The sequence below is a fragment of the Aegilops tauschii genome, chromosome 2 (assembly GCF_002575655.3).
Source record: "Aegilops tauschii subsp. strangulata cultivar AL8/78 chromosome 2, Aet v6.0, whole genome shotgun sequence".
In the NCBI taxonomy this organism is placed as follows: domain Eukaryota; kingdom Viridiplantae; phylum Streptophyta; class Magnoliopsida; order Poales; family Poaceae; genus Aegilops; species Aegilops tauschii.
Genome location: NC_053036.3, coordinates 635,987,245 through 636,004,263, shown reverse-complemented (window position 1 = coordinate 636,004,263; position 17,019 = coordinate 635,987,245).

Genomic DNA, 17,019 nt, shown 5'->3' with positions numbered 1-17,019 from the left:
GCACCGACGCGGTGACGCCTGCAGGCGCAATCGGCCCCTCTTGAGGGGCGTCGGGTGTAATTCCCCACTATCCCCCGTGTACCGGGGGAAACCCTAGAACTTGTTCGGGCAACAACGGCGGCGCCGTCTCATCCCTTCTTGAAGGTGTTGCTTAGTGCACGCCGCTTCGAGATGCTTGGAGCGTGGTGGTACTTCTTTAGAGGGTGCAGCGGTTGTCGGGCTTCCTTTCTCCATTGATCTGCCAATGTCGGCATTTATTTCTCTTCTTTTCTCTTCTTGTTTTTTCTTTGGGCTTTGCTGTGCTGTGGCCCCAGCAATCTGGATGTATCGGTCGTCTGCTTTATATATAAAGCGGGGGGGAACCCTTTATCACAACATATGTGTGGATCCAGCTATATATAGGGTTGATATAGTTCAACAATCTTAACATTTATTTTATGATAGATGATTTATATAGTTTGTGATAAAAAATTATTGAAAAACTATAGGGTTGGGAGTGAGGCACAAATAGATCATGGAAGAATTGAGACAGTTGGGAGTGGTGGTTGCCGTTTGAGAGAAAGGAGGAGAACGAGAGGGCATGGTTCGGGTGGGGGAGATGTTGGAGGGCGGTGAGATGAGAGATTGTTTGCAATTTATACAAGTTCATAGTTTTCTGCTCATGTTGATACGTTCCTGTGTAGAGTTCATATGCTACTACTGTTATATCGGTAAATGGTTCTGCTTAGTAATGATCTCTAGCTTGAACGTGTTTGGGGTTTAGGTTAGGACTAGGGTGAAATGGTGTTGAGTTGTCTTCTAGGTTAGGGGTTTAGGGGCCACACATACGTCAGCATTGATATTCGATATTTGTGTGTAATTTCAGTCCGAAGGTGCTCCCTTTGTAAGAGATATTCTCAGAGGAAGGATACCGACCGTTGTCGTAGGGGGTCGGTCCTTCTCGTTCTCCCGCTCTGAGCCCTTGGTAAAGTAGGGGAGAAGGAGAAGGACGACCATCATCGATGGTCCAAATAACAAAGAGAGATGAGGGATGTTGTGAGAGGAATGATACCGGTTGTTGTCGTAGGGGGGCGTTGCTCCTCGTCCCTTTCTGTGAGACCTTGATAACGTGGGAAGGGACGGGAGTAATGACCATCATAGATAGGTTGAAGTACATGGCAGGGAATGCCCTACCATATTAACCATCATTTGAGAGATAGGAGTTATTGAAGGGAGCATTGACGACTGAAAGTCAACCCACATGTTGAATAAGCGAGCCTTCTACTAAAGAGAGGAAGTGACAGGGTTGGGCATTCATCATTTATTGTTAAATGTTGCAAAATCATGTTTGACACAGGGAATGTTGTCGCAGGGATTCGTGCAGGAGGATGGCGCCATGATCCCTTCAACGAGCAGGTTTCGTGGCGTTCGACTCCAGGAGTCGCACCACTATGCCGCTAAGATCACCTGCGATTGATCGGCTGTGGCTCGACACGTTGTATACCCCCGAACTGCGCGTACGATGTGGTGGCTTGCATGTATGGTCGGGGCCCGACTAACCTCAACTTCCCTGAAGATGCCAAGCATGCGGGGTTCCTTGCCTCTACTTACCGGATGTATTCCCATAAAAAGGAGAAGGCGCACGATATGTCAAGGATGGATGAGGTCGCCATGGCTAAGTACGTCAAGGCCAATCCGCAGCTCATGGCGGCGGAGCTTGAATTCTGGGCCAATAAGTAGAAGGAGCAGAGGATGAAAGAGGACGCTGGGATGGATGCCCTAATTCCACGCGGGTTGACAAGACCTTTGATGAGCTCGATGGGGAGGGTTACTTTGTCGATGATGATGTGAGGTCGTGCAGCTAGCTACCCGCAATAATGTTGAGGAAGCCCCCTCCGTTGGACCTCCAGAGGTGATCGACCTCATCTCCAAGGACGAGCTTGAAGCGGACCCAGAAACCATCAAGCTCCTTAGGCCTTATGGTGTATTTTGATCTATTAGAGTAGTCAGTCCATAGTAGTGCCAGTCTATCGTAGTATTGTTAATTTATGTAATGTTATTCTATGTAATAGTGATGATCTATGTATTGCACATTTTTGTGTTTGTATTGTTGAACAATGTAGTCGTTTAATTGTGTAGTAGTGTGGAAACGGTTATGGTTATGGTGAAATGGTCTCGAGTCTTTGAAGACGAGCCTTCTAGGTTTAGGGTTTAATTTCATTCCAATGGACTCCCTTTGAGATAGATCGATGTTCTTGGAGGAAGGATCCTGACTGTTTGTAGTAGAGGGTCGCTGTTGTACTTCTCCTCCCGCGAGACACTAGTAAAGCAGGAGGGGAAGTACAACAACGACCATCACCAACAACCGAAGTACCAGTGAAGGAGTGTCCATGCCACCACTTGAGAGAGAAGACTTGTTGAAGGGAGACTCGACGGACCAAAAGTCAACCCACATGCCCAATAAAAGAGCCTTCTAGGTTAAATTATGCTTTGTTGTTTGATACATAGGTTATATTTCCTTCCTAACACATTTTTTTTCATTATTGAATTATTTGGTGTTAGCGACGACCTCGTAAATATGTTGTCACCCGATGATTCCACTCATTTTAGGGTTGACTCCCTAGGAGAGGAGGAGGATGTGGACCGCATCACGCATGTTGTGTATATTCATTTTCATTATCCCAAGCTTGGTGTATATTCATTTTATTTCCGTTTGTTTCTATATATACCTAGGGTCAAATCCTCACCCATTTGGATTCTTGTTCAGTTGCACATGTTTGGCTCTAGTTACTTCTATATACTGTAAAAGGTATGTACTTATATAATTGCCTATGCTGTGCCCATGTAGACTATTCCAAGCTAGGTGTGGCTGGACGGCGGTGGGAAGCAGTTGTGACAATGGCCGATTGAGGAGATAAAGATACTGAGGAGCAAAAGAGGTGGCCATCAATTGGTTGGAGTGCACGTGAACACCGATGGGGTGAAGGAGATCATTGGTGCGGGAATAGAGGCTAACGTGGAGGCCGTCTTCCACATCCCAGCTTGGAAGGGGACGAGACTTTTGAGCCGAAGTGGCTATTGGACCTGCAAAAGTCGTGCTGGAAGAAAGGTGTGTCCATGCTAGGCGGGATTGATTTATTAGGTTTTCTCGTCATGGCCTTCGGCAACCTGCGGGAGCACACATCTATGTTCTTTAGTCTATTCAGACACAACCACAAATACAAAATCCTCATATGCACTTACCTCACAAGATACAATTACAACATAGCTCCCCTAATTCAGATGGATTTTAAAAAGGAACACAGTACGTTCCATTACATTATATGGCTGGACAAATCGCCAACAACAACATCTTTCAGAAAGTCCGAAACCTAGCCAAGCCAGATCTCACACAAACTGTGTCCCAGTTTAGCACTGGCAGAGCTAGACGGAATTTCTTTGGTGGGGGGGGGAGGCAAAAGATGAATGTATGGTGGAGCCAAAGACTAACCTTTTCCCAGCCTAAACCCTCCTAAGTTTTTTCCTTCACGATTTGGTCAAAGGCTAGGGAGCAATGCCCCCCCCCCCATGAGCTTCGTCTCCGAAGTTTAGAACCACTAGATGATACCCCGCATGTTGTAGCAGAATGTTTTGCAATATATTTCAATGCGATTTGATTGCATGGAACATGAATATTTGAGGTAACAAGATGATAAGTGAAACTAAAAATACATGTAATTTAATGTGTTTTATTATTGGATAGTTGTAAATTATGTAGCATGGTAGAATGGAAATTCTAGTGAATGTTTGCATGTTGAGGTGATTTTTTCCTATGCATCGTTGATGTACTGTAACAGGTCTCTACTTATATAATTGCCTATGATGTGCGCATGCAGACTGTTTCAAGAAAGATGTCGCTAGAGGGCGACGGGGAGCAATTGCTACAATGGCCGATTGAGGTGATAGAGACACTAAGGAGCAAAAGAGTCGGTCTTCAGTTGGTTGGAGTGCACGTGAACACCGGTGGGGTGAACAAGATCACTTGCACGGGTGCACATGCTGACGTGGAGGTCGTATTCCACATCCCAGCCTTGGAAAGGGCCAAGACCTTCAAGCCCAAGTGGTTGTTGGACCCGCAGAAGTTGTGCGGGGAGAAATGTGTTTTCATGTCTTGCTAGGGTCGACCCATTCGGCTTGCTAGTGATGGCCTCCAGCAACCTGGAGGAGCTCAGGTCTGTGTTTCTCAGGGTTTTTAGACACAACCCAAGCACAAAATCCTCATGTGCACTTACCTTGCAAGCTACAATTAGAGCCCAGTTTAGATGCATTTATTCTAAAGGAAGATAGTGTGTTCCATTACATAGCATGCATGGCTGGACAAATCGCAAGCAATAATATATTTTACAAAATTTGGGACCTGGCCAAGCCAGATCTCATAGAAACTTGGTCCCAGTTTAGCACTGGCAGAGCTAGACGAAATTTATTGAGGGCGGGAAGGCACAATATGAGTGTTTCGTGGGGCCAATCTTTAATTTTCCCAACCTAAACCCTCCTAAATTGTTCCTTTACAATTTGGTCAGAGTCTAGGGGGCAATGTCCCCCGCCCACACACAGTACACATAACTGCACCTAAGCAGTTTAGAACCACTAGATGCTACCACACATGTTGTTGTAGAATGTTTTGGAACCACTAGATGCTACCACACATTTGAAGTAACAATATGAGAACTAAAACTAAAAATACATGTAATTTATTGTGTTTGATTATTGGATGGTTGGAAAATATGTAGCGTAATATAATGGAAGTTCTAGAGGATGTTTGCTTGTTGAAGTGATTTTTATTCCTATGCATGGTTGGATAGTTGTGGGTAATGGAGTCAAATCCAGCAGATCTCGGGTTGGGGTCCCGAATAGGTAGTCTTGGTGCGATGGTAATAGGTGATGACCCACAAGTATAGGGGATCAATCGTAGTCCTTTCGATAATAAGAGTGTCGAACCCAACGAGGAGCAGAAGGAAATGACAAGTGGTTTTCAGCAAGGTAATTTTCTGCAAGCACTGAAATTGTCGGTAGCAGATAGTTTGATAGCAAGATATTTTGTAATAAGAAAGTAATGGTAACGGTAAGTAAGGTGCAGAAAGGTGGCCCAATCCTTTTGTGGCAAAGGACAGGCCCAAAACAATTTCTTATAATAGGCAAAGTGTTCTTGAGGTTACACGGGAATTTCATCTAGTCACTTTCATCATGTTGGTTTGATTTATGTTTGCTACTTTGATAATTTATGTGGGTGGACCGGTGCTTAGGTGATATTCTTACTTGAACAAACCTCCTACTTATGATTAACCCTCTCGCAAGCATCCGCAACTACGAGAAAAGTATTAAGATAAAATCTAACCATAGTATTAAACATTTGGATCCAAATCGGTCTCCTATGAAATAGCGCATAAACTAGGGTTTAAGCCTCTGTCACTCTAGCAACCCATCATCTAATAACTACTCCACAATGCATTCACTTAGGCCCAAATATGGTGAAGTGCCATGTAGTCGACGTTCACATGACACCACTAAGGGAATCACATCATACATATCATCAAAATATCGAACACATATCAAGTTCACATAATTACTTGCAACAAGATTTCTCCTGTGACCTCAAGAACAAAAGTAACTACTCACAAATGATAATCATGCTCAAGATCAGAGGGGTATTAAATAGCATAATGGATTTGAACATATAATCTTCCACCAAATCAACCATATAATAATCAACTACAAGATGTAATCAACACTACTAGCCACCCACAAGCACCAATCTAAGGTTCCGGTACAAAGATTGAACACAACAGATGAACTAGGATTTGAGAGGAGATGGCGTTGTTGAAGATGTTGATGGAGATTTCCCTCCCAAAGATGGGAGAGTTCTTGGTGATGACGATGACGATGATTTCCCCCTCCGGGTGGGAAGTTCCCCGGCGGAATCGCTCCGCCGGAGGGCAAAAGTGCTCCTGCCCAAGTTCCGCCTCGAGACGGCGGCGCTTCGTCCCGAAAGTCCTCCCCATGTTTTTTCTAGGTCAAAATGGCTTATATACCAGAAGAGGGGCACTAGAGGTGGGCCGAGGAGGGCACAACCCACCAGGGCGCTCCTGGGGGCCTGGCGCGCCAAGGTGGGTTGTGCCCACCTGCTGGGCCTCCTCCGGAGATTATAGTTTCTCATGCCATGCTTAAGTAACTATGAGTGGATAATGATTTATCTTGGATGTCAACATTGCGTTAACATGATTGTGATGTAGTATGATAATATGGTATCCTCCTCTGAATGTTTCGAGTGGCTTGACTTGGCATATGTTCATGCATGCAGTTGAATCAAATCAACATAGCCTCTATGATATTTATGTTCATGGTGTTCATATCCTACTCATGCTAGTATCCAATGTTCATTATGCATAATGCATGTTCATGACCGTTTTTGCTCTCTAGCTGGCCACTTCCCAACCTATTTGCTACCCTTCGCCTGTACTAAGCGGAAATACTGCTTGTGCATCAAAATCCTAAAACCCAAGTTATTCCAGATGAGTCCACCATATCTACCTATATGCGGTATTACCCTGCCGTTTTAAGTAAATTTGCATGTGCCACCTCCAAAAACTTCAAATAAACACCCATTTTTGTGTGCCTAGATTGTTCATAGAGTGACATGATGTAGTCGATATCTTCCATGCTAAGAGGGTTATTCTCATGATCAGTGTTTATTCACTCGTCCATGCACGAGAGGGGCGGTAATAGGGATTCCCAGTCCCGAAATCAAAATTGCAAATAATTAAACAAAAATCCCCCACGAATGATGTTGGTATGGATGGTACCCATGGATGCGGCTAGCCGTGGAGTGTGTTTGTTGGTGGAGGGGGAGTAAAATTTTACTTTTATCGCTTGGGAACCACCACTAATGTATTTAGCATGGAAGATATCGACAACTAATGGTCGCAAAGTAAACAGGAAGGGTGCATTTCTCAAAATTTCATTTACCTCTGTTTTAAAAACTGAGCTCTGGCACCGCTTCAAATCCCTGCTTCCCTCTGCGAAGGAACTATCTATTTAGTTTTATGTTGAGTCATCACCTTCTCAAATAAGCGCCAGATTCGAAGAGCCCTGTTGTCATCCTCATGCATTGTATATAGTTAATGTTGGATGCATCATGACTGGATCTTTTCTACCATGAATTACAATGTTTAGTCGATGCTTGAACTTTGGAGGTGCTCTGCATTTATGTTTTGCGGTCTCAGAAAGGGCTAGCGAGATACCATTATTGTAATATTATATCATGATTGTTTTGACAAGGTGTTGTCATTTGAGATACTTTATTATTGCTCGCTAGTTGATTATGTCATTGATATGAGTTAATATAATTCTTAAGAGTTATTGTTGACATGGTTAGTTATAACCCTTGCTTAAAACCTGGGTGCTACTTAAGCTTATTTATGTAAACAAGAGCAAAAAGAGTTCGTAAAAGTTTTTCTTTTCCACTTTTAGTTTATCAACTGAATTACTTGAGGACAAGCAAAGGTTTAAGCTTGGGGAAGTTGATACATCTCCATCATACACTACTGGAATCAGCTTCTTTGCTGTCCGCCATGGCGGACGGCAAAGGCACAGATCCCGGACGGCAAAGGCCTTTGCCGTCAGCCAGCAGACGGCAAAACGTTCGGCTGAATGAGCGACGGCAAAGGGCACTTTGCCGTCTGCTAGCGGACGGCAAAGGTCATGGCTCTTTGCCGTCTGCTGGCAGACAGCAAAGACAGGCTCTTTGCCGTCTGCTGGCGGATGGCAAAGACTGGATCTTTGCCGTCTGCCAGCAGATGGCAAAGAGGCCCCCCTTTGCCATCTGCTGGCAGACGGCAAAGACTGCAGGCTCTTTGCCATCTGCTAGCAGATGGCAAAGAGACCAAACAGGCATTAATTATGTATCTTCTTATATCCATTCATTTTCACAGAAAATCAAACACACACACACACACACACACATATATATATGACCAATATAGGATATCCAACACATGTTACCAATAGTAGCATCAATATACATAGTTTCATCCATACATATACATAGTTTTATCAATATTACACAGTTTCATCCATAGGTAGCAAGTTTCACAAAGTAAAAACAAACACTGAAGACAAGCACTCCATATCTGAAATTACAAGAAATGACCTAAAACTAAATATCTATTTTCCTAGGTAGCACACACTTGACCACCATAGCAGCTTGCCGGACCGTTGTATCTGTGGAGCACAAAACAGTAGTCAGCATGATTAGAAATTTTAAGGAGAGCAGTGCTAGTTTAAGAGTTATGAACAGATAGAAATGGTGCATAAATTCCTATTATTCAACAAACATAAGTTATTTCCAAGTGAAACACGGGGCAATGTTATCCACTTCAAAACAGAAGAAAACAGGACCAAATATTATTCATAGTGATGAGAGCCCGAGACACTTGCATCATACATACATAGATACAGGACCAAATATGATTTGAAATAGATAGAACCAAAGTGCAAGTAGCCTAGTATATACATGACCTCAGCAGGAACCAGAGTTATATAACAAGTAGTCCTACACAAGAACGTACTATCCGGTGGCATCAAGCACTAAACCAAACCTCATCACACACCCACCCACCTAGTTTGGTTTCACAACCAGCAGCATAGAAACTAACTAGGCTACAATAGAGCAATGTTTGCAGGGAAATAACCAACCTCACAGTGAGGGTCGCGGTGGATGACCTCATAGGTAATCTGAAACCATGCATGTGACAGTGAAAATTAATGCCTGAGCCATTGTTTTAAAGGCGTCCGTATCTCGTCGCTATAACGGACGCCATACAGACCCAGACTCGCAATACCTTTATGGCGTCGCTATATCGTCGCTATAATGCTATAAAGGGGGTGCTCGCCATAAAACGCAATACGCCATTAAAACAATGGCCTGAGCATTACGAATCACAAGCCAATTCTTTTCTTTGAAACTAAAATGAATAGGTGGGCATGTATCGCAAACCGACTCCTTGAAAAGACAAGCTAATGTCTGGACATTATGAATCATAAACCAATTCTTTTTGTTTGACAACCACAACTAGCAGTACATGATCGAAACAAATCATGCGAAAATTAGTCTGGATATCAAAAAAATTGCAAAGATAATAGCTAGTAGCACTGTCCAGAAGCATGTGTATGTGTGACAACAAAAGCAGCCATTTTTAGAAAAATTAAACCAATCCAAAATGTTAACCAATTAAGCAGCTCTCTGGTTCGCACAACATATAGGAGGGTAGTGGTCTACTATGTTTAGAACTAGAGCCCACAGACATGCATGTATCAAAATTTAGAAACAAGATTAGCTCACTTGATCTGCATTATTTCTCACACAGAAGTTAAACAAGCAACCAGCCATAGTAATCAAACGGAGGAGAACACCATTGGTATTCAACATGCTGTAAAGAAATCTACTCTGGAATAAGAGAGCATGCAACATAAAAAAAATTAAACAAGGAACGTTGAGACCTCCATGGACATGCAGATCGCCCCACCTCCCTTGCCCTTCTTCTGGTCTTTCTCCTCCTTCCTCACCCCCTTCTACTAGTTTTCTCTGGACACAGAAAGCACCAAATTAATGCCCCTAAAAACAAACCCGGTCAAATCAGAAATTGCACAAGGGAAAAAGGAAATTTTTTCCCAAATCGAAAGAAATAGGGGGTTGAGAGAGGGAGAGAGGCGAGATGGGGGAGGAGGACCTTGGCTGCCGTTGCGTGGTGGTGGATAAGGCCCTCCTCTGCCTCTGCCTTGTGGTGGAGAAGCGGCGTCCAGCAGGCGTAGCCGCGTGAGGAGCCATGCGAGGAGGCGTAGAGGACCGCCGGAGGCACGCCGGCGGCGGAGATGAGGCCGCGCACCAAACCCTAGCCGCAGAGGGATGGGTTGGGCGTGAGCGTTCGAGGGAGGGAGGGACGGATCTGGCCAGAGGAATCGATGCAGCGGGGCGGGGTGAGCTCGATAGCGTGATGCGCGCCGACCATGGCCGCCGGAGCTCGCCGGAATAAGGTCGGTGGCGGTGGCGGCGGCGGCGGCTGTGGCTAATCCTAGGGCGCGGGAGAGCAGAGAGGAGATGCGGGTGCGGGGGCAGTGGGTTCAACGCGGCCGGGTGGGGAGAGAGAGAGGAGGTGGGGGCAACAGTTTTTTTACACGCAAAAAAGATAGCCCCCTCTTTGCCATCTGCCAGCAGATGGCAAAGAATCTTTGTCGTCCATGAGCAGACGGCACAGAGTGGGGTTGGACCGTTGCAGTATAGTGGCATCCGGTGGTCTTTGCCATCTGCCAGCAGACGGCAAAGAAATAGCAGATGGTAAAGACCTTCTTTGCCGTCCGCCAGTTCTTTGCCGTCCGTTGTTTGGTAGCTGATGGCAAAGACCTTCTTTGCCGTCTGCAAGCAGACGACAAAGAACTAGCAGACGGCAAAATCCCTGATTCCAGTAGTGATATCAACTTTTCCTAACTCTTTTCCTCTTGTTTTGGACTCTAATTTGCATGATTTGAATGAAACTAACCCGGACTGATGTTGTTTTCAGCAGAACTACCATGGTGTTGCTTTTGTGTAGAAACAAAAGTTCTCGGATTGGAACGAAACTTTGTGGAGAATGTTTACGCAATAAAAGAAAATACTGGAGCCAAGAACCATCGGAGAGGGGCCCCTGGGTGAGCACAACCCACCAGGGCGCCCCCCCCCCCCCAGGCGCGCCAAGGTGGGTTGTGCTCACCTAGTGGCCCCGCAGACCCTGAGTCCAACTCCATAAATACCTATTTTTTAGAAAAAATCAGGGAGGAAGAATTGTCTCGTTTCACGATACGGAGCCGTCGTCACCTCCTGTTCTTCACACGGAGGCCAGATCTGGAGTCCGTTTTGGGCTCCGGAGAGGGCGGGTCTTCGATCTTCGTCATCACCAACCCTCCTTCATCGCCAATTCCATGATGCTCCCCACCGGGAGTGAGTAATTCCTGCATAGGCTCACTGGTCGGTGAGGAGTTGGATGAGATTCATCATGTAATCGAGATAGTTTTGTTAGGGCTTGATCCCTAGTATCCACTATGTTCTGAGATTGATGTTGATATGACTTTGTCATCCTTAATGCTTGTCACTTTGGGCCCGGGTGCCATGATTTCAGATCTGAAACGTTTATGTTATCACCATTATATCTATGTTCTAGATTCGATCTTGCAAGTTACATTCACCTATTACATGTTATGATCTGTAAACCCCGGAGTGACAATAGTCGGGATACTTTCCGATGATGGCCGTAGATTGAAGAGTTCATGTATTCACTATGTGTTAATGCTTTGTTCCGGTTCTCTATTAAAAGGCCTTAATATCCCTTAGTTTCCTTATGGACCCCGCTGCCACGGGAGGGTAGGACAAAAGATGTCATGCAACACTAGTGGAAAAAGCCCCATTCGTTCCGGTTCGTGAGGGCCTTCTGTCCCGGTTTATGAACCGGGACTAAAAGGTCATTACTAATGCCCTTGGCCTTTAGTTCCGGTTCTTACACGAACCGGGACAGATGGGCCTCCACGTGGCCGTTGCGGCCAGCCCAGGCAGGGGGGCCTTTGGTCCCGGTTGGTGACACCAACCGGGACCAATAGGCATCCACGCGTCAGCATCTGGCTGGAGCTGAGGTTTTTTTTTGAAAGGGGCTGGTTTTGGGGGTTAATTTAGGTTGTTATTAGGTAGCTAATAGAGAGAAGTGTCCTCTCTTATATCTCCGTGCTTGGTTTACCAACGCTACTGCTATGCCTAAACATGGCTTAGATTGAAGTGAAGGCAACATGTGGTGCATGTCGAAAGTAATACTAATCCTAACTTGATCAAGTTTGGATTGTACTACTTTCGACATGCACCACATGCATGTTGCCTTCACTTCAATCCAATCCATGTTCATTTCACCCGCTGATATATAATAAGTCTTCATGCTTGCATCATGCATCATCATATATAATAACAAGTCCTACTAATCATCATCATACAACTTCTACTCGTTATTAATAACAAGTCATACGATCATCATCCTCATAGTCATCGAACCAATCCTACTTAATTTTTCTTAGCACATGATCATCAGTATTAGGTAGGACCTAAATACCCTCTTTAAGGTAAAATAGCATAAAACAATATAGACCCTGACTCTCCATTATGGAGAATGGAGATCATCCTGTCTCCAATTCTTGCACTTCGCTTCCTTTTGCTTCCAAGAACCTCCTTACGACTGTCCATACATTTTTTCCACTCCTTGATTTTCATGTCTCCACTTCTTTTAGAAATCCGGTATGGACAGTTGAGATTCGTAGGATGACCTGGACGTATGTTCAAAACATCAAGGCGACCACTCTGATACATCAAATGAGGCACACAATCCTCTGGGATCATCCGTTGAAAAACATAGTAATAACTTCATAGTTAGCAATGATGTACTAGTTTTAGAAGTATGCAAAAGATGCACGGATGTCGTAATAGTAAAAAATCTTACCAGGGTATCTCCATAGTAGTTACCGTAGTTCAACACGTGCACTAGTGGCACGTATTGACCATAATGTGGAGGAGTTTTACAATAGATATTGTAATTCTCAAGATCAGTACAAAATCCGACCAGATGATTTTTCTCCCTATAAGTTAACTCAGAGACATCGGTGTAGTAGGTTCTGTCTACCATGTTCCGCACATTGTTTGAACAATCAAAATAAGCTGTCAATGGAAATAAGCTGTGAACTATTTTGAAATGAACAATATAAATTAGTTAATAACTATGTTTGAGAAACTCACATAGGGGAAGAATTGGAAGCGTATCAACAAGGACCCAAATCTCCATATTGTCTTGCTCGATTTTAGTATCACCAAGATCCATGGTGACAAGCATACCCTCATCAAAACCATAGATCTTGCAAAGTGCTTCCCAATTTTTGCAACCAAAATGGGTTACACTCTCAGAATTGTACAGCTTTACTTCAAAATCCACACCATGATGGGTCCTTAGGTGAATTTTCTTAAACCCATCCTCTCCAAGACATAGCGTCTTGCATAGCATGGGATAAGCTAGTCGAATTGGAAAAGATGAAAAGTACACGTTCAAATAGTTGAAGTCGTGCTGAATTACGAAAAAAACTCTTGTCGTCGTTGCGTACCGTTTCAACATCGAAGGTCTCCTCGAGCTTAATGCTGACGCGCCGATCTTCGTCCAGCTCAAGGAACCTGTCGCACATACCTCGGCCATCGTGGCACCAGTCGCACTCCCCCGGGCGGTTTTCGTCGTCCGAGTACGACATTTCCTATGTTCATAATTCAAATATTAAACTTGTACAATTAAATATATGTACTAAAAAAACCTAAATTAGATCATTATTATTCATCACGGGTTGACTATCGGTCTGTCGAGCCTTTTCTTGAAAACTCTCAGCTCACGTGGTGTACATATTTGACCGTCGGTGATGGTAGCTCCTGTTGGAAATATGCCCTAGAGGCAATAATAAAATGGTTATTATTATATTTCCTTGTTCATGATAATTGTCTATTGTTCATGCTATAATTGTGTTATCCGGAAATCGTAATACATGTGTGAATACATAGACCACAACGTGTCCCTAGTAAGCCTCTAGTTGACTAGCTCGTTGATCAACAGATAGTCATGGTTTCCTGGCTATGGACATTGGATGTCATTGATAACGGGATCACATCATTAGGAGAATGATATGATGGACAAGACCCAATCCTAAGCATAGCACAAAGATCGTGTAGTTCGTTTGCTAGAGCTTTTCCAATGTCAAGTATCATTTCCTTAGACCATGAGATCGTGTAACTCCCGGATGCCGTAGGAGTGCTTTGGGTGTACCAAACATCACAACGTAATTGGGTGACTATAAAGGTACACTACAGGTATCTCTGAAAGTGTCTGTTGGGTTGACACGGATCGAGACTGGGATTTGTCACTCCGTATGACGGAGAGGTATCTGTGGGCCCACTCGGTAATGCATCATCATAATGATCTTAAAGTGACCAAGTGGTTGGTCACGGGATCATGCATTACGGTACGAGTAAAGTGACTTGCCGGTAACGAGATTGAACGAGGTATTGGGATACCGACGATCGAATCTCGGGCAAGTAACGTACCGATTGACAAAGGGAATTGTATACGGGATTGATTGAATCCTCGACATCGTGGTTCATCTGATGAGATCATCGTGGAACATATGGGAGCCAACATGGGTATCCAGATCCCGCTGTTGGTTTATTGACCGGAGAGTCGTCTCGGTCATGTCTGCATGTCTCCCGAACCCGTAGGGTCTACACACTTAAGGTTCGGTGACGCTAGGGTTGTAGAGATATTAGTATGCGGTAACCCGAAAGTTGTTTGGAGTCCCGGATGAGATCCCGGACGTCACGAGGAGTTCAGGAATGGTCCGGAGGTAAAGAATTATATATAGGAAGTCCAATTTCGGCCACCGGGAAAGTTTCGGGGGTTATCGGTATTATACCGGGATCACCGGGTGGGGCCACCTATCCCGGAGGGCCCCATGGGCTGAAGTGGGAGGGGAACCAGCCCCTGGTGGGCTGGTGCGCCCCCCATGGGCCTCCCCCTGCGCCTAGGGTTGGAAACCCTGGGGGTGGGGGCGCGCCACCTGACTTGGGGGGCAAGTCCCCCCCCCCCCCCCTGGCCGCCGCCCCCCATGTAGATGGGATCCCCAGGGGCGGCGGCTCCCCAGGGGGCCTATATATAGTGGGGGGAGGGAGGGCAGCCGCACCACAGCCCCTGGCGCCTCCCTCTCCCTCCCGTGACACCTCTCTCTCCCGCTTGCGCTTGGCGAAGCCCTGCCGGGATCCCCGCTACTTCCACCACACGCCGTCGTGCTGCTGGATCTCCATCAACCTCTCCTTCCCCCTTTCTGGATCAAGAAGGAGGAGACGTCGCTGCTCCGTACGTGTGTTGAACGCGGAGGTGCCGTCCGTTCGGCACTCGTTCATCGGTGATTTGGATCACGACGAGTACGACTCCATCAACCCCGTTCACTTGAACGCTTCCGCTTGCGATCTACAAGGGTATGTAGATGCACTCATCTCTCTCGTTGCTAGATGACTCCATAGATTGATCTTGGTGATGCGTACAAAATTTTAAATTTCTGCTACGATCCCCAACAGTGGCATCATGAGCCAGGCCTATGCATAGTTTCTATGCACGAGTAGAACACAAACTTGTTGTGGGCGTAGATGTTGTCAATTTTCTTCCCACTACTAGTCTTATCTTGTTTCGGCGGCATTGTGGGATGAAGCGGCCCGGACCGACCTTACACGTACGCTTACGTGAGACAGGTTCTACCGACTGACATGCACTAGTTGCATAAGGTGGCTAGCGGGTGTCTGTCTCTCCCACTTTGGTCGGAACGGATTCGATGAAAAGGGTCCTTATGAAGGGTAAATAGAAATTGGCATATCACGTTGTGGTTTTACGTAGGTAAGAAACGTTCTTGCTAGAAACCTATAGAAGCCACGTAAAAGCATGTAACAACAATTAGAGGACGTCTAACTTGTTTTTGCGGCATATGCTTTGTGATGTGATATGGCCAGAAGATGTGATGAATGATATATGTGATGTATGAGATTGATCATGTTCTTGTAATAGGAATCACGACTTGCATGTCGATGAGTATGACAACCGGCAGGAGCCATAGGAGTTGTCTTTATTTTTGTATGACCTGCATGTCATTGAATAACGCCATGTAAATTACTTTACTTTATTGCTAAACACGTTAGCCATAGAAGTAGAAGTAATCGTTGGCGTGACAACTTCATGAAGACACGATGATGGAGATCATGATGATGGAGATCTTGGTGTCATGCCGGTGACGAAGATGATCATGGCGCCCCGAAGATGGAGATCAAAGGAGCAAAATGATATTGGCCATATCATGTCACTATTTGATTGCATGTGATGTTTATCATGTTTTACATCTTATTTGCTTAGAACGACGGTAGTAAGTAAGATGATCCCTTATAACAATTTCAAGAAAGTGTTCCCCCTAACTGTGCACCGTTGCGAAGGTTCATTGTTTCGAAGCACCACGTGATGATCGGGTGTGATAGATTCTAACGTTCGCATACAACGGGTGTTGACGAGCCTAGCATGTACAGACATGGCCTCGGAACACACGCAATACACTTAGCTTGACTTGACGAGCCTAGCATGTACAGACATGGCCTCGGAACACGGAAGACCGAAAGGTCGAGCATGAGTCGTATAGAAGATACGATCAACATGAAGATGTTCACCGATGTTGACTAGTCCGTCTCACGTGATGATCGGACACGGCCTAGTTGACTCGGATCATGTTTCACTTAGATGACTGGACGGATGTCTATCTGAGTGGGAGTTCATTGAATAATTTGATTAGATGAACTTAATTATCATGAACTTAGTCTAAAATCTTTACAATATGACTTGTAGATCAAATGGCCCACGTTGCCCTCAACTTCAACGCGTTCCTAGAGAAAACCAAGCTGAAAGATGATGGCAGCAACTATACGGACTGGGTCCGGAACCTGAGGATCATCCTCATAGCTGCCAAGAAAGATTATGTCCTAGAAGCACCGCTAGGTGATGCACCCATCCCAGAGAACCAAGAGGTTATGAACGCTTGGCAATCACGTGCTGATGATTACTCCCTCGTTCAGTGCGGCATGCTTTACAGCTTAGAACCGGGGCTCCAAAATCGTTTTGAGCAACACGGAGCATATGAGATGTTCGAAGAGCTGAAAATGGTTTTCCAAGCTCATGCCCGGGTCGAGAGATATGAAGTCTCCGACAAGTTCTTCAGTTGTAAGATGGAGGAAAACAGTTCTGTCAGTGAGCACATACTCAAAATGTCTGGGTTGCACAACCGCTTGACTCAGCTGGGAGTTAATCTCCCGGATGACGCGGTCATTGACAGAATCCTTCAGTCGCTTCCACCAAGCTACAAGAGCTTCAAGTGGGAGACTGT